The 25790-nt window shown below is 46.7% G+C and overlaps 1 protein-coding gene across 3 annotated transcripts in view; it reads left to right on the top strand.

Moving 5' to 3' along the window:
* Positions 1 to 25790, top strand: part of LOC146855846 (regenerating islet-derived protein 4-like) — an 84483-nt gene that overhangs the window by 36649 nt on the left and 22044 nt on the right. The gene's annotated exons all lie outside the window — the stretch shown is intronic.

The following is a 25790-nucleotide window of genomic DNA, read 5'->3' as shown; positions in this document are numbered from 1 at the left end:
TGTTGTCGCTTCCTGTTACAAAGATTGGAAACCATTCTCAAAAATAAAATATCCTAAGGAAAAAATAAATAAAAAGTAAGAATAAGAATAGATTTGGCTTACTAATCCAGTAGAAGCTGTACAAAAAATGTTTGTGCTCCAGGTCATAGTTTGCGACTGTAAAAATTATTTTTGCAATGTACTAAACCCATTTTGTTATTCAGTAACTGGTTACTGAATCCCAAAATGGGTGTAATAATAATAATAATAATCCACATGTAAAGCGCGAACAATCATCCGTAAGGGTCTCTAGGCGCTGGGGGCCGTCGGGAAAATTAAGCAAGCTATTGCCCAGAGTCACATGGTGCTTGGTTAATCTGCCGCTGGCGCCGGGGATCAAACCGTGATCTTCAGATTCCGGTGTCAGAAGCCCTGGCCGCGGCGTCACACCTCTTCCCTGTAGAAGGGCATTAATCATTACTATTTGTAAGGGGCATGTTTAAGGCATCCATTCCAAAAAGTTATTTCTCCTAATATATATCAATGTTTTGCAACCTAAATCTGGTAAAACAACATGTAAATTGTACTGATTCCCAACATGGAATGGTAAGCCAATCATTAAAGGGAATAGGTTCCATTGGGACTCCTTTTCCTTTGTGAATGTAAAAAACAGTTTGTTGAGGAGGAGTCAGTGGTCCAACAAACATTTTTTAAAGTTTCATACGTTTTTTTTTTTTAACCATAGACCCGTTTAATTTAAAGAAAGCGGACTGCAATTAAAGAAATTTATGTATATTTAAAAAGTGATCTCAGACATGGTGGTTTGCTGACCCCAGTAGGCCACGTTCCTAGATGGCCACCAAAAGTAATGAGCCACAGTTTGGGCCCTTCCTAATGAAGTTTGACTGGGTAGGCTAGATTACAACCCATTATGATTTGGAATTTTCGGAATCAACCTATTTGTACATAGATCAGTTCTCAAAATTACACACAGGTTGCTAAATATTTGTGACCAGTGTTTCGTACATCTGGCCCTAGATCAATACTGATATCAGGGAACTTCACAAATTTCAGAAGCAATGCAACTGTATTGTACTTGCAAGGAATTGTAGAAAGGCATAGAGGGTTAGTAATAAATGCATTCAGAAGAAAACAAACCTTGTCATATGCGCCATCTCATCATGCCTTTCAACACAGGGCACAGGTGCAGAAAGGGTCCCTGTCATTGGCGGCTGGTAATTTGGAGGAGCGGTGGGGAAGGCACACATGCGCACACTCATGTCCACCCAGCCACATGCGCACACACACTCACTGTCATCCATTTGCATGCACACACGTGCACATACTAACACCTATCCATTCACAAGCACACACGCACATGCATACTCATTCCCATCCAATCACATGCACACACATACTCCCACCCACCCAGTTACATACATGGACACACACATTCTCACACCCAACTGTTCACAAGTACATACACTCACATACTTGTAACCACCCAGTCATAGCCCATACGTGCAAATACACATTCATTCATTTTATTGTGCCATACCGATGAAAGCAGAATCGGTGAGTGGCAGAAGGGAGCAGCACAACCGCTCATGGAGGAGCTGGAGGCTTCTAGGAAGATAAAAACAGGAAGATCCCGCTGCCTCATCTCTTTGGCTAACCTTGTTACGGGTCAGCTAATGGAAGAAGGGCCTTCCTTAACTTGTCAGAGAGGGGTGGGGTCAGTGAGACATGCTGATCCTAATCCTCTCTGTGACAAGTTAGGAAAGGATGTTGTGAGGAGTTATTGATAGAATGTCAGCCCTATATATATATATAATTTCACAAGTCATAGTAATTTAGTGAATTTAACATTAGTTCCTATAGGGTGTCATTTTAATTCAATGCCTTTATTTTTTTCTATCGGAGTGTGTTGCAGTACCAGTGGTTGGCCATGGGTGATGCATGACTTCCTTCAAGGACGGGCTAGAATATATTTATATATTTGAGCCTTTTCTGACACCTTTATGGCTGGAGTATATTTATACTGTTTTTTTTGTAAACTACAATTGTTTTACTCTTTTGTGGGAGTGTGTCTTGTATTAGCATGTTCCTCCCAAATCCCTCCTTAAATTTCCCCAAATCCGTTCCATTCAGTAGTAATTATTCCCCATTTTCCTCCTGCACTCTCTTATCCCTTCACATTTATTAATATTTTGTATACCTGCGTGAGCAGAGATACCCGCCACTGTGTAAGAACTGTTAATGTAGAAAAAATAGGAGACACGTAGGTTTGTGCACTGAGATTGGGACCAAGCTTTTCTTTCTGAAAGCTCAGGTATCACGACTATGGCATCAACTATAACTATACATACAAATCCCTCCTGAATTAATGCCTTTCCATAAAGTGTTGCACTGTTCTAACTTACATCATCATAGCCTGAAAAGAACGCTTAAAACAGCCACATTCCCCTCTTACAAAAGGGTTAGGGGCCATTCACGATGAACATATTTAGTGCCCGCCAGCAGGCTGGTTTTGCTGAAACAGTTCTGCCTACATCGCATACATTAACTCATAAAATCTACAAATTACTGTATGATCTGTATGTACACTGCCAAGCTCAGAACATGAAAATGTAACCCTTGGTCTGTACCCTTGTATGTGCTTTACACAGTGCCATTTCAGCAGGTGCGCGAGCCTATTCTGAGCCTGCGCTCTGGCGTGTAAGGAGTTCATGATGCAGCCCCAACACCACCAAGTTCAACATCCATTCCTACTGCCTCTAAAGATAAAACTTGGAACGTAAGGTGCAGAAACAAGGCCTCAGACTTGGCAACAATACCCGTACAAACCACTGTGGCTGCATTAAAGGAAACGCATTGAGTTGTGCTCCTTCTTTACCCTGGGATGGAAAATGCACTACAACAGTGCACGCTGCACAGAACATGACACAATGTGCCTTGTCCAACTCTCACACGTGCCCAGCAAGTGCACAGCCTCCGCACTGCTTTCAGGTAGGCTCTCATGCTCTGTAGAAATCAATGCTTAGCAGTCTTTGTGTTGGCTTTTAAAAATCACAAAATCTCATTCAAAGTCCATCAATGTGAAATAAAATGCATTCACATTGTGCCTTGCAGCGGTAATCAGTCCGAGGCATGCTGCAGGTCATTAGGTTTCTTTACAGCCTCAGCTGCTGCTTCACACTGTTGCACAGTTACTGTCACCAGAATGTCTGTGTGTTTAACAGCATTCAGAAACTCCTTAGCAAGCTACTTCCCTATTACCATCACACCACAATATACATATCCTGTCCTAATTAGGTAACCTTCAGTCAGCTGATCTTTAGAGTAGGAGGAATGTGAATGTATGTAGGTATGTGTATTGAATTTCTATAGCTTGAACCTAGCCAAAAGGCAGCAGAACGCTGTACTTGATCACAGGGTAGCTTAAATGTCAACAATTACTAGAAAAGGAAGTTGGTTTATGGATGGTTAATGCATTGTATTGTAGTGTTTTTAGCTCTCGCCTGAGCCAGCGCTTTAGCGCTGCTCTCGCAAGAGCTTTTGTAAAAGGGGGATCTGGAAGTGCAAACTAGTGCTTTTCAGGCCTCCAAATACAGTGCATGTGCTCCGGGCGCGCGCACCATTTGGCAGCCTGTGTCATTCATTTCGCGGCCGCTTTGATGTTCTCAGTGAGCCGCGCGGCCACTGAGGACATCAAAGCGGCCGCGAAAGTGCACACCATTTGCCACCCCCTCCCTTATCCCACTTCCTGTTTGTTAAACTAAGAGTTCACGTCTTGGATGGCTTTGGAATTGCTTCGCGTCTAGTCTGCAGGAAACCCCAGATTGCTAGTGCACAGTCACTGCGCTCAGAGCACACGCCTGACTGACATATTAGTAAAACACAGCAGGGTGCATGTTGCATTTATTTTTCGCGCCGCAATGTCACAAAACAGATTTCAATCTATGTTTAAAAGCGGATTCCAAACTCCTTTTCTGCACTTTAGTTGAACATATGGATGTGTCGTCGTGGCAATAACACAGATGGAGAAGTGTGGCTCAATGATTAGAGCGGCAGACCCTGATGCAGAGGTCTAGCCCAGGACCAGGGTTCAATTCCCCGCCTCGGCGGGTCTTGGGCTCAAAAATTCCACGGACCTGATAATTCTCGCCTCGGTGCCATTCCAATCATGGAGTCCCACTCTGCAACTCTGGGCAATAGCTTGCTTAATCTCCACAACGGCCCCCACAACGCTAAGGATGCCTGGCCTCCACCTTGGGGGTGCCCAGGAGTGGACGCCTCACAGGGAAAGCCAGGATGGGTTCCAACAAACAAATGATGGACGGAATGCTGACAATGCAGACATTCTCCCCCAGTCAAGAGATCTGGGTTAAATCCATCGTTCTTTTGCCCACTACGCCACCCCAGTTTAGACATGGCCATATGCAAATCAGTCTTGACCCTGTGCCTCATGGGAACAGTCCAGCCCGAACTGCCAAGCCATGTCTTCCCTGGACCAGAATCAAGCATCCTAGGACCGGTTTCTGGCTATCAGCCGTCATCAGCCAGGATAGCTTGACTCCAGTGGCGTAGTGAGCACGGGTCCCACGTCTGGGAATACCCATCCCACTTAGGGCGAAAAGCGTTACAACAAACAAATGATGGACGGAATGCTGACAATGCAGACATTCTCCCCCAGTCAAGAGATCTGGGTTAAATCCATCGTTCTTTTGCCCACTACGCCACCCCAGTTTAGACATGGCCATATGCAAATCAGTCTTGACCCTGTGCCTCATGGGAACAGTCCAGCCCGAACTGCCAAGCCATGTCTTCCCTGGACCAGAATCAAGCATCCTAGGACCGGTTTCTGGCTATCAGCCGTCATCAGCCAGGATAGCTTGACTCCAGTGGCTTAGTGAGCACGGGTCCCACGTCTGGGAATACCCATCCCACTTAGGGCGAAAAGCGTTACAACAAACAAATGATGGACGGAATGCTGACAATGCAGACATTCTCTCCCAGTCAAGAGATCTGGGTTAAATCCATCGTTCTGCAGTTCGGGCTGGACTGTTCCCATGAGGCACAGGGTCAAGACTGATTTGCATATGGCCATGTCTAAACTGGGGTGGCGTAGTGGGCAAAAGAACGATGGATTTAACCCAGATCTCTTGACTGGGGGAGAATGTCTGCATTGTCAGCATTCCGTCCATCATTTGTTTGTTGTAACGCTTTTCGCCCTAAGTGGGATGGGTATTCCCAGACGTGGGACCCGTGCTCACTACGCCACTGGAGTCAAGCTATCCTGGCTGATGACAGCTGATAGCCAGAAACCGGTCCTAGGATGCTTGATTCTGGTCCAGGGAAGACATGGCTTGGCAGTTCGGGCTGGACTGTTCCCATGAGGCACAGGGTCAAGACTGATTTGCATATGGCCATGTCTAAACTGGGGTGGCGTAGTGGGAAAAAAAACGATGGATTTAACCCAGATCTCTTGACTGGGGGAGAATGTCTGCATTGTCAGCATTCCGTCCATCATTTGTTTGTTGTAACGCTTTTCGCCCTAAGTGGGATGGGTATTCCCAGACGTGGGACCCGTTCTCACTACGCCACTGGAGTCAAGCTATCCTGGCTGATGACGGCTGATAGCCAGAAACCGGTCCTAGGATGCTTGATTCTGGTCCAGGGAAGACATGGCTTGGCAGTTCGGGCTGGACTGTTCCCATGAGGCACAGGGTCAAGACTGATTTGCATATGGCCATGTCTAAACTGGGGTGGCGTAGTGGGCAAAAGAACGATGGATTTAACCCAGATCTCTTGACTGGGGGAGAATGTCTGCATTGTCAGCATTCCGTCCATCATTTGTTTGTTGTAACGGATGGGTTCCACAGCGGTATTCGTACAAGCGCCTTGAGACCCTTGCGGGTGAGTAGTGCGCTATACAAGTATCAATTTACATTACATTACATTTACATTACAGCCATTAGTTGTACTTACAACATTTGTGAATTAAATGAGAGCTCCTTAGCGCTGCATTGCCGCTCCTTGCTCCAGGAGGGAGCGCTATCCAGGTAAGATATTGCTTGTATGAACCTTAGATGTGCATTTTCGTGTCGGAAGAAGGAAAGTATCGGAATTCAAGTATACATCTTAGACTCGCGGACAGTTTATTTATAAACATGACAGAGTAATGCGTGGATTCTCGAACTTCGCTAACATTTTCGACTTAATACGTACTCTGTGTTTTCAACCCCAGACATTTTTTTGTTTGGGAAATACACGTATGCAGTTGTGTTTCTTGTGGTATTTTTTCTAGAGCAACCGAGGTTTAAGTTAATAGAATGCTTTTTATAAGCAGCGAACTGTGAAACCATCGTTTTCCACAACAAGGAGGAAAGAACTCGCACAAAAACGACAAGAATGTTTAGGCCACGTTCGACTATGAGGACGTGCAGTGCACGCACAGTGATTGTTACAGTGGTGTTCAGCACAAGGGCCCTCTTGTCACATCTCCTCAGCCCACATCACTACATGTGTTACACACAATTCACTAAAGCGAGGCCGACTCACAGAGTGATCATGTAGGCTACATCCACTTGTCTGTGTGCAGGACATACACATGAATAAACATTTTTCAAAATCGTGCCGTGATGTGGAAATCCTCTCAGTGCAAACACCTGGTAAAGGATCTCAAAGGGCTCATTTCTTCCACAAACTGTTACAATCTTCTACGTTTGTCATCCGCTGCAAAGTCCTACAGACACTCAAATTATTGTCAATATTACTCAGTTCATGTCTGAGATGTATATAGGATATTTACTAATCTTCATATCACATACATCCGCCAGTCGTACGTACGTTGACTAAAATAAATATACCACCATCCCTGTGCAAACGCAACCAATTAAATCTGCAGAAACATTTTCTATTAGATTCCAGAACAATATATTAGTATCTTTTGACATTTTGTCGACTTTGCAATTTGTAGCATAAGTTGTTACTTTTGTCAATAACAGTTTATGTATTTACTAACAATTGACATTGTTTGCAAACTTGTATTTTTTTTTTTTTTTTTTTTTTTTTTTTTTGAAACCGTTTATTGCAGTTCGTAAAAGTTACAGGTATGGGCCTACAACCATCCGGCCGGCCGCTAGAATGACCAAAACATATTGCACACATACAGTAAAAGTCTCTAGGCAGTGTAGAGCAGTGAAACAGGAGTAATCAATGGTGCAGGCCACACAGCTCCAAGCCCACAGTACGGTTCCCTTTTCTTGAAACAAAACAACACCAAAAAACCACACCCGCAAGGCAACCCGCGATCCAAAATAACAGCACGTGCTCCATAAGTGGGGGATCCAAACCAGCAGCAGAACTCTGGAGAGGGGAATGGGAATAGATCAGGGACTGGGGGACCGCGCGCCTGCGGCTGAGGGAGGGGGGCCGTCTAGGGAGACGGAGCAGGCGAGGCCGCCTGTAGCAGTGGTGGCTCACAAATACCCCCGCGGTAGGCGTTCCAGGGGCCCCAGATTTTCACCCACGCCCCAGGCTTACCTCTCGCCACATACACCACCTTTTCACGAAACATACACCAATCCATATGCTCTTTCCAGGCCAACACCGCAGGGGGCCTCTGGGATCCCCACAATTGAGCAATGTCGCGCTTGGCTATCATGTATCCCAGAGTCACCCACCGCGTCTGCGGGACCGAATAGTCATTCGGTTCCCATACATTCAGCAAGCATCTCCTCGCTTCAGGCAGCAGCGCAACACGCGTCACCACACGCAGGACCTCATGCACACCACGCCAGAATCGCTCCACCTTCGGGCACTCCCACAGTATATGCATGAAAGTCGCCAACGCACCACAGCCACGCTTACACATTCCGTCACCAGCAAAACCCATACGCAGAAGCCTTGGCCCCGTCACGTAAACCCGGTGAAGGATCTTGAGCTGGACGAAACGAAGGCGAGCCGGGATGGCCACCTCTTTCGGAGAGGCCACCGCGGAAATCCAATCCTCATCGTCCAGCTCCAGCCCGTCGGCAACCCAAGCCTCGCGGAGACTAGTCAGCAGGCACGATCTATCGTTGATCAGTTTTTTGTATATGAGGGAGATCGTGCTGTCCGGGACATGGCCATCTAGGACTCTGTCCTCCAGGGGGGAAGACTCCGGAATGGATGCGACATCCGGGAAGACGGAGCCCAGCGCATGGCGGACCTGTAGGTACCGAAAGTACTCACTGCCCTGCAGCTGGAACTCCGCCTGCAGCGTCTCAAAAGTTTTGAATCCCCCCCTCGTCCAGAGATCTCCCACCGTGCTGATTCCGATCGTGTCCCACTTCTCGAAGCCCTTCGACGTCCACAGGGAGCCCAACCTCTCAGACGCATACAGCGGTGACGCCCGGGTCAAACGGTCCTTCCACCCCATAGCTGCATTAGCCGCGTGCCAGACACGCACCATGACACGCGTCGGTCCCGTCAAACGGGAGTCGGGCGCGCCAGCGTAGAGCGCTCGATTGTAATCGCCACCGGGCAGGAGCATCTTATCCATCTCGAATGCCGGGTTCAAGGCGGGCCCGTAAAGGCCATGATTAATTGCAGCTAGTTGGGAGGCCCAGTAATACCGTTTAATGTCAGGGAGGGCGACCCCCCCATCGTACCACGGGAGCGTCAATTTAGCCAGAGCAATGCGCAGCCTCCCGTCCCAGAACAGGCGCCGCTGGAGGCCCTCCACCTCACGGAAATAGCGTGCCGGGACCAAGTCCATAGTATTCTGGAGGGCGTAGAGGAAGCGTGGCAGGGACATCATTTTAAACAAGGCCGCTCGGCCGAGCGGCGAGAGCGGCAGACGCCGCCAGCGCACCACGTCCTCCCTCAAACGCCGAAGGGGGGGTAACAAATTCCGCTCGTAGCGGGCCTCCGGGTCAAGAGTGATATAGATACCCAGGTACCGAAAACCTTGGGGGGCAATCTGGATCGGACAGTCCCGTGGTAGGGCCGGAGCCTCCCCGGAAAGCACATATACACAGGATTTCGCCCAGTTGATGACCAGGCCTGAGTTGCGACCGAATGAACGCAAAACATCAACCAGGACGATCAGTGATTTACGCGGGGAGGCGAGATACAGAAGGATATCGTCAGCATAGAGGGACACACGGTCCTCATGCTCGGGGGTCCAGCGGAGACCACGGATAGAAGGGTGCCACCGCAGCCACTCCGCCAGGGGCTCCAGGGCCAGGGCAAACAGGAGAGGCGACAGGGGGCAGCCCTGTCGCGTACCCCTCCCCAGCGCGAATGGGGCCGAGACTCGCCCATTCACTACCACCTGCGCCAATGGGCCCGAATATAGCAATTTGACCCAGCTAATGAAACCCGGGCCAAACCCGAATTTTGCCAGCATCGCCCAGATGTATGGCCATTCAAGCGTATCAAACGCCATGGTGGCGTCCAAGGACGCCAAGATGGCCGGCTCCCGCACAAATGGGACACGCGCGAGCACCCCGTGCAAGCGCCGCAGATTGAGCGCCGTGTTGCGGTGCGGTATAAAGCCAGATTGGTCTTGGTGGACCAAATCGCCCACCACGCCAACCAACCTGTTGGCCAACACCTTGGCGAGGATTTTGGGCTCCGCGTTCAAAAGCGAAATCGGCCTATAGGATGTGACCCGTTCACGGGGCCTCCCCTCCTTGTGGATCACCACAATCGTGGCTAGACGCTGGTCCGGCGGGAGGGAACCCCGCGAGTGGGCCGCCAGGAACATCGCGCGCAGGTGGGGCGCCAACACATCCGGGCGTAGCTTGTAGAGCTCGATGGGAATACCATTGGGGCCCATGGCCTTGCCGGATGCAACCGAGCGAATAGCCAAGGCAATTTCGTCCGAGGTGGGAGGGGCGTCCAGCGAATCCCTGTCCTCCACCGTTAGGGAGGGCAGTGCGATGTCCCGAAGCAGGGCATGGGAGTCTGCCTCCGAGCAGGGGGAAACCGGGGAGTAGACTTCGCGGAAATAATCCGCGAAGCAAGAGACAATGGCTTCCGGCTCAGTGACACACGCACCATCAACACTCTCAATCAAAGGCACCACACGGCTCGCTCTCTCCCTCTTATCCAACCACGCAATCAATTTGCCAGCCTTATCACCCACATCATACAATCGGCCCTGCTGCTCTCTACTGAGGCCCCTGGCCGCCTCCGTGACGAGGGCCCGATAGGCCGCCTGCTTTAGGTGTAGAACATGCAACTTGTCGTCTGTTACCCCGCTTCCCAGGTCACCCTCCAGTTCTGCAATCTCGGCCTCTACCCGGGTCACCTCCTCCCGCTCGCGCCGCCGGGCATGGGAGATAAAGGAGAGGGCCTCCCCTCTAAGGACTACCTTGAAAGCCTCCCACAGGGAGATGGCCGAAGAGACCGACCCCACATTCTCATCGAAATATCGCTGTAAGGATTTGGTCAAATCAGCACGAATGGTGGGGTCGCGCAAATACCATGCATTGATTGGGGCCACCCTGCCATCCCCCCTCGGGAAGACATCGAGATGCAACAACAATGGGGAGTGGTCTGAGATACCCCGCGCCAGATGGCGCACCTCCCCCACCCTCCCTGCGTGGGCCGCCGGGACAAGGATGTAATCAAGCCGCGAGAGGCTACCATGGGCACCCGAGTGGAAGGTGTACTGTCGCAATGCAGGATGCTTTAATCGCCAGCAATCCACCAGGCCCAGCGTGTCCAGAAGGCCGGGCAGCCACGCCTGCAAACTTGTATTATTAATCATTTATAAAGTTAATTATGCTTTACATTTTATTTTAACTAAAATATATTTGACCTGATCGTTTCTGTGCGAGCTAAAAACTCTTATTCATGAAGCTTTTTCTAACCATCATATCTGCCACCTGCACATCATTTCTCCTTTTTATTTTTTGCATTAATCCGAAATGTCACATGATTTGAAAACACTAGTCTAAGCTGGTAGCAAATGACAAATGATTTCCCAACACCATTGCTCTGCATCAGGCGATGAGGTTGCAGGCATGAAGTACCCTAAGCTGGGTTTGTTTATTGCATCCTAAACCTTTTTTATAGATATTTATTATGTATCTTAAATTAGATAAACCTTATTTGACTCTCGCTTTTTATTTTTCTAGAATGCAGCCATTTTGCAAATAAATTTTGCAGTATTTTGCCATTGCATACTTTTAAATTAAAATACACATTTCTGTTCCTTTTTTGTTATCCTGAGCAGCGCACACTATTTCGCAATAGCACAAGATTATTTCAAACAATACATTTTACTATAATGGATTGACTGCTGTGGGCTTTGAGGTAGGTAAGTCTACATTCCAACAAAGCGCTTGTGAATGTTTTTAGACCCTAAGCACCATTCAATACCATGTTTGTTTTTACATAAAAGGCACCATGCATTCTTATGCATTTTAGACAATATTGGGATGCAAGCTCTTCTGCTCTTTAATGACCTTCAACTGGGTTACTTGGAGTTCCTGTGGGTCACATTTAAACACAGTGGTATGGCGGGCTTACAGACAAAAGGCGGATATTGGATCTTACAATACATAATTGTTGTTTTTTAAATACAAGTAGCAATTCGTACTTCCCGTGTCTGAGGAGGGCATTGAATATCCAGTGCATCTTATTTTTCGAGCCTCTGAAGCACAATAAGCTGTGTGGTGCAGCATTGGAAGAGAGGAATTGGCGGGGAAGGGCCTTGTTCCAGTCTTGGGATGCAGTTACACTCAGATAATGAATCACAGCAAAGGAATAGAGCTGGTTTTAGGTTTGTGATCTCACATTTCCACTGCAGTTATGTGTTGACTGTTCTTTAAGTACAACTGACACACAAATCATCTCATTTTTAAGATAAATAATGCTACCATGCAATTTTTCAGTGAGGACTTGGCACACATATATGTGGGATTAGAATTTGTTTTGTGGTATAGAAACATTGCATTCCAATTGGTTTTTGGGTAGCGGCATCAGGCATGTGACACTTCGAGTGCACTGAAATATCCATCTCTGATCTAACAAGTTCAGGTCTGATATTTAAACAAGCATTGGCATAGCCAATAGGTCTCGCTTTTGGGACCTTATAAGTATTTAGTTATGCAGCACAATATCCTTGGGACAACAACATCAACTGTTGCATGGCTAAACACTTATAAGGTCCCAAAGGCGAGACCTATTGGCTATGCCAATGCTTGTTTAAAGAGGTGAGTCTTCAACTCTTTTCTAAACTGGGGCAGACCTGATGGATAAGGGGATGTTGTCCCAGATTCTAGTTGCATAAATGGAAAAGGCCTGTTGTTCTTGTCTTTTCTTTTACACTTCTTAGTCTGCAGCCTGGTGGTGTCCTGGTTGTGGATGTGTGAGAACCAGCAGAAATGGTGAGATTGCCCACAAGATAAGCAGGTGCTGATTGTAATGGCTTTGTAAATAATCCAGCTGGCTTTGCAAATCGTGTTAGCCGGCAAGGGGAGGCAATGGAGTGCCATCAGAATGGGAGGAATGTGAATATACTTCTGCAAGCCCTGGATGAGACATGTTCCAGGGTGTAAAATCCTCCTAAATGGTGCCAGTGTGGAGTTCTGGAGGCTTTGGAGTAGTGCATTACCACCATCCAGATGCAAGAATATAAGAGCATGAACAGCAGCTCTGAAGCTGCTTTATGGAAGAAACAGTTTGGTTTTCTTTAGAAGAAAAAGCTGGTATCATGCTGTCTTTGTTTTTTTGGCAATGTGTTCCTTGGGGGTGAGATTGGTATCCATTGTGAATCCAAGTGACTTAGCATTTGGTGAGAGTTAGGGTTTGAATCTATCAATGTTCATGTCATTGAGTCATGCTTGTACTGTATCTTTAATTGTTGTTCTTGGCAAATAACATGAATTCTGCCTTGTTTGGGGTTGAGCTTCAGGTAGGCGCTGGCCATCCAGGCGTGGATGGTATGCAAGCAGTGTTTGAGGCGTTGGATGTCTGAAGCAAAGGAGGCTTTCAAGTAGAATTGTGTATCATTATGATACTGGTGAATCTTGATGCTGCTATCTGTGAGAAGAGCCCCTAAGGGGTCCATCTGATGGTTGAAGATGACAGAAGAAAGTATGGGACTCTTAGGAACTCCACATGTGATAGGGATCTTTTGTGACTTTGAAGTGGCAATATGAAAACACTGGTGTTGGTTGGAAAGGTAAGAGGAGAATCAGTGAAGGACTTTGCTGAGGAATCTCATTCACAACTTAAGGGTGCAAATCAGGGTGGAAAGGTCAACTGCGCCGAAGGCAGATAAAATGAGAAAGTCCAGCAGCATCATGAGGCAGGTGCAATCTTCATCTGTCATCAACATGATAAGTAAAATGGAGGTTTCCATGCTGCCACTTGAACTGAAGCCAGACTGGTAGCCATGAAGGAGGTAGTTAGCATTAATGTGATCTTGGGGTTTAAAATAATGGTCTTTTCAATAATCTTGCTGACAAATAGTAGGTGAGTTATGTGCCAGTAGTTGGTGAAGCCATAAGGGTCTAGTGTAAGGTTCTTTAGGAGTGGGAGGATCGGGCCAGTTTTGAGAGCTTCTGGGAAGATGACTTTAGTGAGGGAGGCATAGTTATGGTAAGAAGGGTAAGATAGCATCCACAGAGAGACCCTTGATGAAGGATGATTGTAAAACATCCTCGTCATAAGAAGTGACTTTGAGGGAGGTGAGTATCTTAGCCAGCTCAAGGAGAGATGGAGCTTTGAAGGCTGACCAATGTGGGATTCTACTGGAAGGGGTAGGTGTAAGATATGAAGCAGGCTTGGTATTGTCGAGCGAAGTCAGTACGAACGATTAGCTTCAAGGGTTGATAAAGGCTTTATGCAGAGCTGAAGCCTGATTGCAGACGTTGCTTTGACCAAGCACCAACAACTGAAGATGAGGATTGGGCGCTCCAGGAGAGACTTGTGTTCTGTTAAAAACATATGTGGTAATTATTACATTCTCATACAAACAGATGCCCCCATAAGAGCATAAGAAACAGGTCCAAAATGAAGGTACAAATGGGGGGAAAAGGAGCCAGGGAAGAGTAAATCAAGGAGGCAGTCCAAAGTTTTAGGAAAGACGGGTGAGAATGCTGTATTAAACAGATGCTTCTTAATGCTGTGAAGAAGCAAGCAAACACACCTTCCCCTAGTCTTTGTAAGCAGAAACAGATAACGATAAACCACTACTGCTGATGCTTTGTTTTGCAAATCTTAGAATGTGGAACATACAACCGGTGAACCTCTGGTAATGGCTTAAAGTTAAGTAGGGTCTACTTTGTTTTGTGCCGTGTAGGCGAATCAGAGGATTTTAAATTTAATGTGAGAAATCAAAGTCAACATGTGAAGCTGATTATGGCCATGAGAGGTGGGATTGTTTGGCTCCTCTAGGGTGAAATATTCCCTGATTCATTTTGCCCAGAGTACACAATACTATGTTTATCGGAGATCAATACAGAAAGAATTGGTAAAGTTTTGCCTGGAGAGGATGTCGGCTCTAATCAGAAATGATAAAAATTTGGAGGTGAGCAAAGCTATGCTTTTGCATGAACGGTTTAAGTGAAAGTTGCAGGACTTGACCAAGAAAGTCAATTTGGTTATTTAAGGCGTGATTGTCACTGAACAAGAATGCTAGATTTCTGATTATTTTAGTTTTGATGGGGACATTATTTCCAGTCTGTAGGCCAGCGGGGAGGAAGGAGGGCACGTTTAGAGACTGATCTGGAAAATGTCAGTTTTGCTGTAGCTGCCACTCACAGGTGTTTTGAGGCAACCAGAGAAAGACTATAAGGGCTTCATGCTTGAACAAAATGTAGGACTGCAGAACCCATCATCCACACACATTTGGAACTCAGACCGAGTTTTTGAGGGTCTCGGACAGCACAAGCATGCAAACATAGAAAGATAACATGGTGAACAAGAGATTCCCCTGGTACCCCAGTTCTGTGTCAGCATAACCCGAAGAAATGGACTGAGTTTCAGTTAATGAGAGAAATACATATGGAGGGATATCATCCACATGAGCACTGAGCCCACTTCCCTGAATAAGGGGCATATTATCAAGGACGGCGTTAAAATTATCGCCGCTTTAGCGTCAGGAAACTGCCGCTAATGCAGCGATAATGGGCTTGATAATATGCCGCAGAGAATTCCAATAGAAGCCCATGTTGAACCAGAACATGGGCTTCTATTGGAATTCTCTGCGGCATATTATCAAGCCCATTATCGCCGCTTTAGCGGCAGTTTCCTGCCGCTAAAGTGGCGATAATTTTAACGCCGTCCTTGATAATATGCCCCTCAGTCTCTTAGCCTGTCTGGAAATCATTATGGCTCTATTGCTTGCTCCTGCCACACCCAGGAAAAACAGCATGACTGTCTGAAGGGTGTGTATTTCTTCTAGGAGACTTGCCTTAGCATTCAGGAAGAGAGGTTCCATACCATGTAGTAGTCTGAAACCTGGCTGGTTGGGTGGCCTTCTTCTGGACAGTGTTTGAGTCTCTCAATCAACAGCTTTGCTATAAGTCTGTCAATTCAGGAAGATCTGAGATATAGAAGTGATTGGCGGCGAGTTTGGCTTAAGAGAGTGGTATGTTGGTGGTGCTGAGGTAAGGATTAATTTGAAATCTAGTTTTTGATGATGACACTGACGTCAGAAGCTAAGAGTTCTGCAAAATGAATGACAATTGAGTCGGGGCAACAGAGAAAGAGTATAAAACTGGCGGGTGTTTCTGAGAGACCAATAAATGGGTTAGAATGAAGATTTTGCAATTATGAGTTTGAATTCGCTAACTGCATAGAGTTAGGTTTGGGGCGATTTGTTAATTAGTGCATTTAACTTGCAGCATAATGTGAGAGGTTTTCAAGAACTCGGAGATTTTGTTGTCTGCATTTTCAATGGCCCTTGTGTGGGCACGCTTACCTCTGCAGATCACATGCCTGCGATTTCTTGGTTGGATGCCTGCTGGTGAGCTGTATTTTCCCTGCATGCTCTCCTGGCCGTGCTAGTGATGGATAGCTTGAGTGGGTGTGAAGCAAGCTCGCTAAGGTGCATTTTGTAGGGCTTAAGTACAGTGGTGATTGCACTGAGCCTAGGGTAAGTGCTCCTTAGAGGATTGGTGCTAAAGGTTAAAGTGTGCAGCGCAAGCGTACAGTGACTTGTTACCTCAAAAGAGGATAGTGTGTCTCGTGATTGAGGTTTTTGTGGGATGCTGAGTAGGGTTGTAAGGAGTCAGTTCTGTTTCCAGGTTTGTCTTTCTAGGGGACTACAGCCTAAGCAGCCACCAAATTTCCCTCCATGAGTGGTTTGGAGTAGGCCTTCCACAGATCCACCCTATATAACTGATGTCACTATCACCCATCTTAATAGTGCTGAGTTTACCAAGCTTCACAAGTATGGAAGACCAAGTTGACTTTACCGGCTTGGAACATTTGACCTTCATAATTCACCGTATGTCAGGAGCAAGTACATACCTCACTGAGCTATCTTGCAGTAAAAAAACCTTTCCAAAATAAACGAGTAAAATCGATACCAGCGAAAATATTTAAATGTTTAGATATACATGTAATTAAGATCAAATACCTTCGAAAAAATAGAAAACATAACGAGAAAATAGCTATAAATGTCTCGGCAATAGACCCTTCTGAAACAAAGTTATAACATTTTTAAAGCTTTGCCAAACATTAAGAAAGTTTGACTCCCCTCCTTCAGATTCAAACACATGAGCAATAAGAAATGTGTAACTTTTACTTTTAACACATTTTCTTGACTTGCAACTCGTAGCTAAATTTTGATTGACAGAAGCATGGAAGAGCCTTTGTCGACAGGTTAATTCAACTCACCAGGCATACTGTGGGCGGTGGGCAAGGCTGCTCTCAATGTCAGGGCAAAGACGTTTATGAAGGAGAAGGAAAAGAGCAAATCATCACTGATCTTGAGACCAGAATCCTTGATCTGGAGCGTAAGTGCCAACCCGGGTGATGGAGAGAGCTTTGCAACATCAGCTTGCTTCTGATAGTGGATCTCTGAGATAGCTGCATCTCAAAGAATCCAGGTAAATCCCTTTGGCCTCCACCACGTTTGTCTGAGGCATGGAAGATAAATCAACAAAGCTTTCCTAGTGGCTTTGTCACCAGGGACACAGTCTCCATGGTGGTTCAGACGGAGGAATGGCCAATTCGGACATTGGTATTGCATCTGCCTTTGTTTCTTACTACCAAACACTAGACTTGGGTAAAAATTTGAGACTCCGGGGCGTCCGTTCCAATGGGTAGGAGACAACGAAGACCACACACCACTTTATATGAATGACGTGTTGCTTTTCATGGGCTGTCTCCAAGAGACTGGCCCTAGGTTCATCAAAATACTTGATCTATACACAAAGGCCTCTGTCCTGAAGGTTGATTGGACACATCAGGGGTAATTCAGGGGAGTCGAGGTGGGAGACCCAGCTCTGCATTCAGACCCACAACTTTAAATAACTTGGAATACATGCTACTCAAGAGCATGCACTCTACTCTTAATTAGTGTACAGAAATATATGAAAGGTTGGCTGAATAGCCTACTAAATTTTATGGGCAGGGTGGCCATATATTAAATTACGGTGTTGCCTAGACTCCTATATATATTTCCGAATTCCCACCTTGAGATTCCCCAAAAGTGGTTCAATGATTTGGTAACCAGTGCAGACTCATTTCTGGGGGCTGGTCATCTACCGTGCATTGTCTTTGACAAATGTGCGTGATCCTCTGTCCACAGTCTCCTGGGAATGGTCTACATGTGTCTCTCTTTTTGGCCATCTGTTATAATGAAGTACAAGACAGGTAATCAGGAAACTCTTCTTTATTCGTACTTCCACCACCACAGGATCCAGCAGAACAGAGGAAGGGTGCAATGGAATGTTGGTGACAGGGAGAGGGAGGAACCAATGGGAGGAGAAGGAGGGGGGGGAAAAGGAACGTACCAAGTAGTAGATTACAACACCATCACATATAGTTACACACCTCCCTGCATAGGGCGAAGAGAGAGAGAGAGAGAGAGAGAGAGAGAGAGAGAGAGAGAGAGAGAGAGAGAGAGAGAGAGAAAGAAAGAAAGAAAGAAACTGGGGAGAAGGCAGTATCAACAGGCCGCGACGAGGTCACTGCAGTAACAATGTAAACAGTAGAACAGCAAGGCTTGGGAGGGAACCCCAAGGAACATTATACATTAACTCTCATTTAACACAGTAGTCTCTGGTCCAGATAGGTGAGCTCCTTGTTCTCAGAGATCTTCTGGGACTGAGAGTTTGAGACTCTGTCTCTGGGTTACTATCATTGTCAACGCCACCCCCTTGTCCATTAGGGATGATTCTGTCCATGCTCCATGTTTGGCCATTGTCGAGATGGACTACATTCTTTCCAACACTAGATATTTTGCACGGATCCGAAAATCTTGACGCTTCTTTCCTGCGTGCTTTTGGTAAATCCACCCGGACCCAATCACCCTCTTTGAACATTTGTTTCTTAACATGTTTGGTCTGGTCGTATCTGACTTTGTATTTAGCTTGGTGTTCTTCCACTTTTCTTGAGATCTCATCTCTGTTTATTACACCAGTCTCCTTTCTTGACCCTACATGTGGAGTAAGTTTAGTCTTCGGGATCCTTCCTTTGAGAGAGGTGAACGGGGAAACCCCAGTAACACTGTTTGGAGAAGTGCGATAGGCCCATACTGTTTCCACTAACGCTGAATTAGCTGGAGTCCCCATTACTTCTGCCCTCTGCAAACACTCTTTGAACAACCGGTTGATCCTTTCCACTAACCCATTTGCACGGGGACAGTATAATGCAGATTTGAGGTGAGTGATGCCCCGGTGATACAGGAACTCTTTCATATTGTCCGAAGTGAACTGTACTCCATTGTCTGTTATAAGGGTATCAGGTAACCCCTCCTCAAAGAACACACTTTCTAAGAATTGTATGAGGACTCTCGTGTCGATTTGTTGGACGCATTTGTAGACCAACCACCTTGAGTGATAGTCCACCAGCACCAGGATGAAGCGTTCCTTCAATGTTTTTAAGTTGAGGGGACCAATGATGTCCAAAGCTAACTTTGACCATGGTCGATCAGGCACTTCGACGGGAGAAAGGGGGGGCTTACGGGTCTGGTGAGTTTTGTCACTCCGGCTACAGTCTACACAATTTCTCACCACTTGTTCCGTCATGGCGTCCATACCTGGCCACCAATATTCCAGTCTGATTTTATTCTTGGTTAGGCTTCGCCCTAAGTGTCCCACGTGAGCTAGTCCCACAATCTTCTCTCTCAAGTTCTCAGGTGGAATAACTTTCTCCCCTCTGCAAACCACATTTCCTTGTATATTGAGTTCTACTCTGACATCCCAGAATTTACTTAAACTGGTAGGAATGTCATTCTTGTTTTCAGGCCACCCATTCTTGATGAACTCTTTGATCGAACACATCTCTGCATCAGTTTGCATACTGTCATTCCATTCTTCTTTTTTTAAGCAGGTAAGTTGCAGTATAACATCATCACATTCACAACTAACAGGCGCACTCTCTCCCTCTGATGGAGACCGTGACAAGAAGTCAGCAACCGTGTTTTGATAACCTGGCATGTATTTCACACAAAAATTGTAGCCTTCCAGTCCCAGAATCCATCTAGCAATTCTGGGGGTGGTTTTGTTGGCTCCTTTGGTGGTGAAAGCAAACATCAGTGGTTTGTGGTCCGTCTTCACAGTAAAAGGAATACCCCACAGAAAGAAGCGGAAGTGTTTGATCGCCCAGAAACAAGCAAGTGCTTCTTTCTCCACCACCGAGTAGTTGATTTCAGCACCCTTTAGAGCTCGAGATGCAAAGGCCACGATGTGTTCCTTACCCTCCCCCATTTGGGTGAGGCTGGCCCCCAACCCTTTATTGCTTGCATCTGTGCAAAGGATTGTGGTTTTGTTCGGGTCAAACCTACCCAGCGATGGAGCAGTAATTATGCTTTCTTTGACCTGATCAAAGGCCTTCTGACAGGCATCGGACCACACAAACGAAGTCCTGGATTTGAGTAAGTTTCGTAAGGGTTCCACTATTGAGGAATAGTTCCTCACAAATTTTGAATAGTATTCGGAAAGGCCCAAAAATGATTTAAGGTCTTGAACACCTTTAGGGGCCTCCGTGTCCCTAATCGCCTTAACTAGGTCTATTTTAGGTTTGATACCATCTTGAGAGATGGTGTGCCCTAGGTACTCAACCGATCCCACTCCAATACGACATTTCTCTTTTTTAAGGGTGAGCCCTGATTTTTCCAAGTTGGTTAAAACCATCCTGAGGGTGGCATTATGCTCGGTTTAGTCCTTCCCGTAGATTAGTATGTCGTCTTGAAAACAGAGAGTTCTGGGAAGGTCTTTCAAGACATGCTGCATGATCCTCTGGAAGGCAGCCGCAGCAGAAGCCAACCCGAAAGGCATTCGACGGAATTGGAATGCTCCCAGGGGTGTCACAAAGGAGGTGAGATGCCGTGAGTTGGGATGAAGCTCCACCTGGTGATAGGCAGAGGATAGGTCGAGAACGCTGAAACAACTCGCACCATTAATGAGGGTAAGCACCTCGTGAATACGTGGGAGGGGGTGCCTGTCTACCCATATGTTCTGGTTAAGGTCCCTGAGGTCTACACACAGCCTGATGTCCTTACTGGTAGCCTTGGTGGTAAGAACAATGGGGGCCAACCATTGTGAACACTCTATGGGTTCAATCACCCCCAAGGACAGCAATCTGTCTAACTCATTTTGAAGGGGAACGTGCATTAAATGTGGTATGGGTCTGGCTTTGTGTGCTACCGGCCTGGCATTGGATTTTAATTTGATAGAATGCTGATAGTTCTTGAGTAAGCCTAGGTCATCAGAAAACACTTTGGGGAAATCATTGCAAACATCCATCCCTCCCACCGATGGATCCACTAAAAGGACCTGATCGGGACTGTTGGGGTCTAACTTAATCCCGAGTTCCCTCTGGTGTTTCCAACCCAACAAGTTGGACCCCTTCTGGGTAATGTATATCTTGCCCACCGTGTTCCTCCCTTTGAACCCTATTTCCTTAGTGGTCATGCCTAATAGGGGTATGGGGTCCCCATTGTAGCCTCCTGGTTGAATGTCAGGAGGCTGTACCGTTTCTTCCCATGAGGCAAACAGTTGAGAAAATACCGTGGCATCAACAAGGGTGTAAGGGGAACATGAATCAGCAAAGACAGTTAGGGTTTTGTTATCCAGGGTAATGTTACAAGATGGGAATTTGTCAGCATTGTTTTTGTCTTTTAGTTGAAAAATTAACTTGGGATCAGGAAATAATTGTGGCTCGATCTCCAACACCGCTTTAGAGCGCTGATCGTGACAAACCCTGGACAAATGTCCTTTTTTCCCACATTTGTGGCAGACAACAGAACGTGCTTGGCATATCGGGTTATTGGCTAAGTGTGTTGGGCTCCCACACCTATAACACTTGAGTTTATTTCCCTGAAGTGGGGTGTTAGCTATCTTACTTTTGTGATCTTTGCTTATGGCATTGACCTCCATGGTTTTGCCCCCTTCACCCTTCATTTCAACCATACAATCTGCCGTGTGCTCAATCCCTACCGCTATATCAATGGCTTCCTTGAGGTTAGGATTGGCCACCAGAAGCCTCTCCTGAATCTTATGATTGTTGGTGCACCTGACCAACTGGTCTCTAATCAGGGAATCTTGAAGGGACTCAAACTCACATGTGCTCGCTTGACCCTTTAAGGCTGCAATAAATGGTTTAACCTTCTCATTTTTTCCCTGTGTTCTTGAGAAGAATTTATGTCTCTCTAACACTACGTTTATCCTCTTACTGAAATGTTTTTGTAGTTTGTTTACTGCCACCATATACACATTTTCATCATCATCACTATCACTTCCCCCTTCTGCATTAGTGGAAATATCATCATAGACCTTGCGTCCCTCAACGCCCAAATTGTGTAGGAGGGTGTGTAACTTGCGTAAATGGGAAAATTTCTCCCCCCCGATAGCAATTAGATAGGACTCCAGTAACCCAAACCATTGTTTCCAAGGCAGAACAGGTTCTCCTGCTTCATTAAGGAAAGGTGGGGGCTGCAACATATTAGCAGCAGCCATAATCTATCAATAACTGGATGAAGGGAAGAAATATGCCGCAACGCAGGGCGAGCACAGCGTTGGTATGAAGGAAAGCTAAACAAGATAACTCACTCTTGCCTTACAACCCACCAAAAGCACACCCCCATGTACATAGCAAAAACAAAATGGAGCGAATCAGAACATGGTACAAGTTGGGACAGTCAGCGAAGAAGGAAGTCACCAAAATACACTGCAATACACTGGTAATTCACTACACATAGAAAATCCCTTCAATCTTATTATTTAACAAAAGTCTGCACATTTATTTATTTATTTATTTGTGGGTTTGTATAGCGCTAGAATCGACTCCAACTGGAGTATCTCTGCGCTTTCTGGAGCCGGTAGAAACAGAGGAATAATAGGAGCTAGATCTCGTTTCTGAACAACACAGTCTTCAGGAGTTTCCTGAAAGTGAGATGTTCTTTGCACTGTCTCAGATGAAGAGGAAGTCTATTCCATAGGGTAGGGCCTACGATAGATAACGCTTTACCACCGTGTCTAGATTTCTTTGCACGGGGAATCACCAGAAGAAGACAGTTACTGGACCTAAGTGAACGACTTGGAACATAAGGAACAAATTTGTTCTGAAGATAAATAGGTCCTTGTCCATTTAAACATTTATGGATCAAGCAGCATAACTTGAACTTAGATCTCTGGCGAATGGAGAGCCAGTGCAGTTTCTCCAGAAGAGGTTTGGACGCAGTTCTTGGAGGAACATTAAGGACAAGACGAGCCGCGGTGTTTTGAATGACCTGAAGCTTGGCCAGCACATTTTCGTTGGCAAAAAGCAACAGGCCATTGCAGTAGTCAATTCGACTCAGAACCAATGTCTGGACCAGAGTTCGTCTGAAAGAGTCCGGTAGTAAGGGAAAGACTCTGCGTAGCAGGCCAATCGTATGGAAACAAATTCCAGCAGTATGGTTAGCATGCTGTCCAAATGACAAGTCTTGATCCATCCGAATCCCTAAACTCTTCACAACCTGTTTGGGTTCTGGGGCTACTCCCAAATCGGGGGGCCACCAATCAGGGGTCCACAATAGTTTGGCTTCTCCAAACAGCATTAGTTCCGTCTTACTGACATTGCATTGCAGGAAGTTGGAAGACATCCAATTAGCCACCGCCTTCATGCCCGCAGAAAAGGAGTTTTTAATTTCTGCGGACATGGTCTTGAAAGGGAAGAGGAGCTGCGTGTCATCAGCATAGGATACTGGAATGAATCCATAGCTGCGCATCACTCTTGCCAGGGGTGCCACGTAGATGTTAAATAAGGTGGGGCTTAGACAAGAGCCCTGTGGCACCCCTTTCGATATCTCCACCTCCGCTGATCGGTACGTGTCCATGATCACTCTCTGGGAGCGCCCTGATAGGAAGCTCTTTAGCCAATCAAGGGCTTTATCCTCAATACCAGCGTTCGACAACCGGTCAATAAGAATGGTATGGGACACGGTGTCGAACGCTGCTGAAAGATCTAAAAGAACTAGGATTACTGAGAAACCCTTGTCCTGATACATGAGGAGCTGAGCCTGTCAGCGTAAGCAGACAAGAATCAAGCATAACCAAAGTGAAGATAACTGTGCCCCTCAGTGATGACAATTTTAAGCAGCTGTGCCCGTCAGCGTGAAATGACAGGCAGGACACCCTCACAAGCTGAGCCCATCAGCGATAGTAAAGGAAGCGAAGACTCGATGGAGGGATTCCACAGCTGCTTCGTTGAGAGGAGAATAATGCTGGAGATCCAGAGGACAGGGAAATTAATGTCCAAAAGGCTATCTCCCCAGATCCGGACTTAAACGTAGGGACGCACTGCCACCTGCTGGATGGTATCGGAACCACACTCTCCTTCCGCCTCAGCTGAGAGGAGTCAAGAGGTGACGGATCAGCTGCGAGCGCGCGCGAAGGAACGCTCTAGGATCCTGTCAGAAATTTCGAACGTAGGCCACCGAACAACACAGGGGCTGCCCAAAAGCGATGAGACCCGCCAGGAGTACTGCCACAACAGGAGGCACAACGAAGCAGGCAATTGCGCTGACAGCGCCTCAGGCGCAATTCTCACACCAGCAGTGGTAACAGACCCCGCAGAGGTAGCGAAATGAAGCTATCCGCCGTGAAGGCAGTCCGGCGCTGAGGGGCCGCAGAAGGTGAATGTCACAGAGGAAAGCGGAAACTGGAGCAACCCCCACAGGCAGCCGAGAAGGCAAACTGCCGCGGCAGGAACGGGGCTGCCGCTGAGGAGCAAGGCAGAGAAACCGTCACCAGATCATTGATGCGCTTGAAATGTAAGCGAATATGATAAAAGCGCTCTACTCATCATTACACTGCCGGCAGTAGCGTGAGGAAGGACACTGTAGAAGTAGCACGAAGGTGGCAAAAACACATCCTATAGCACAAGGCAGGCAGCAGAAACGAAGCACAAAGGCACAGTCTTACTTGGTGAAGCAGCGGAGCCACAGGCGGTTATGGACAGCGAGGCACAAAACCGCCGACAGAACAGGAAAGCTGGATTTCAAGAAGAAGTTGGGGGTGATGGTGAGCCGTCCCCACACAGCGAATCGTCGCCAGTGTTATAATGAAGTACAAGACAGGTAATCAGGAAACTCTTCTTTATTCGTACTTCCACCACCACAGGATCCAGCAGAACAGAGGAAGGGTGCAATGGAATGTTGGTGACAGGGAGAGGGAGGAACCAATGGGAGGAGAAGGAGGGGGGGGGGGGAAAGGAACGTACCAAGTAGTAGATTACAACACCATCACATATAGTTGACCTGAATGACGGACTTTTTTGAGAGGGCATGAGGAACCTGCGTTTCAGACAAAGCTCTCCCTAATTGATATAGATAACCTATTTGGTCTCATGTAAGGAAATCTCATACCCTAATCCCGGCAAGGTTCTACAAAGGTGGTCACACAATGCTGGAGCATGGTGCTCTGCTGGATGAACTGACATCAGTGACCGACCCAGGAATCCCCTTCTGATGTGGACTTGGCTGCAGCATAGTGTGCAACTGTCCGGGTCTGGACAGTGAGACTGTTATTGGCATCTCTTAGTTGGGTAATACCTGCCAGGGCAGGCAAATGCATTAATTCCTGTTGTTACAAGCAGAATTTAATCTTCATAAAGTGCAGTTTTCTAAACAGCATCAATTAAGGCATACCCTGGCCTCTCACCGAGCAATCTTGATTGATTCCCTGGTGCACAGTCCATTGGAAGCAATGGTGGTTTGGGTCCACTAGGCAAAGGTAGATCACCCATATATTCCGATCCCGTGTTCTTAACAACCTGGATTTGTTCACTAACCTCAAGGTAATAAAAAAAGATGGGTGGACCCCTTGGAAGAATGTGATTGGACGGATGCGAAAATGACCTCGATTAAGACTGCCATCTCTGCCAGACTGTGGGCCAGATTGAGAGTTCGTCGGACGGGTTACTCCATCACAAACATGACAGATATCCCGTCCACAGTATTACATGTGCATTATATCCAATGGCCCTTGTAATACGATGGACGAATTATCCATCACGTTTGCGACAGCGTAATCCATCTGCCGAACTCTCAATCAGACCCCATGTTTCATGCAGCTTGAGTTTGTATGCTGCCGACTTTAATCGCTTAATGATGTGGCATGTGGGTAAGATTTTGTCTACTCTGCTTT

Source organism: Triturus cristatus, chromosome 4_1 (genome assembly GCF_964204655.1).
Source record: "Triturus cristatus chromosome 4_1, aTriCri1.1, whole genome shotgun sequence".
Classification (NCBI taxonomy): domain Eukaryota; kingdom Metazoa; phylum Chordata; class Amphibia; order Caudata; family Salamandridae; genus Triturus; species Triturus cristatus.
Note: the sequence above shows the minus strand (reverse complement) of the source record. Positions and strands in the feature narration are given on the sequence as shown.